This window comes from Pteropus vampyrus, unplaced genomic scaffold (genome assembly GCF_000151845.1).
Source record: "Pteropus vampyrus isolate Shadow unplaced genomic scaffold, Pvam_2.0 Scaffold12078, whole genome shotgun sequence".
Lineage (NCBI taxonomy): Eukaryota > Metazoa > Chordata > Mammalia > Chiroptera > Pteropodidae > Pteropus > Pteropus vampyrus.
This window is the reverse complement of record NW_011900859.1, coordinates 1,820-2,347: the sequence shown is the minus strand read 5'-3', so window position 1 is coordinate 2,347 and position 528 is coordinate 1,820. Positions and strand designations below refer to the sequence as shown.

The window sequence follows — 528 nt, the reverse complement described above, 5'->3', positions numbered from 1 at the left end:
TTCCTGGACCAACAATCAATGCAGAGTTTCAGGCCCCATTAAATCACCTAATGCAGTCTACAGCCATGCCACCCTGAACGTGCCTGGTCTCTTCTGATCTCAGAAGCTAAGTAGGGTCAGACCTGGTTAGTACTTGGATGGGAGACCACCTAGGAATACCGGGTGCTGTAGGCATTAAAACAAAAATCACCTAATGAAGATTCTTGACCCCATAAAATTACCTAAGATAAAGATTCCTGGCCCTTCCACAATCACCTAAGGTAGAGTCCTGACCCCCAAACAAATAATGTAGAGTTTTATGGGCCCAGAATCACACAAAGTAGAGATTTCTGGGCCACATCACCTAAGGTAGAGTTTCCTGGGCCCACTATCTCTTAAGATACAGTTTCCTGGGTTTCCTCAGTCTCCTAAGATAGAGTTCCTTAGTCCCCCGCAATCATCTAAGGTAGAATTTCTTGGGCCCCCGCAATCACTAGATATTATTTTTGGCTCACAATCAGATAAAGTTTCCTCAACCCCCAATCATCA

At 44.7% G+C, this 528-nt stretch overlaps 1 pseudogene; it reads left to right on the top strand.

Moving 5' to 3' along the window:
* The first annotated feature begins 55 nt into the window (after positions 1-55).
* LOC111735028 lies at positions 56-174 on the top strand (annotated as a pseudogene).
* Positions 175-528: the final 354 nt, after the last annotated feature.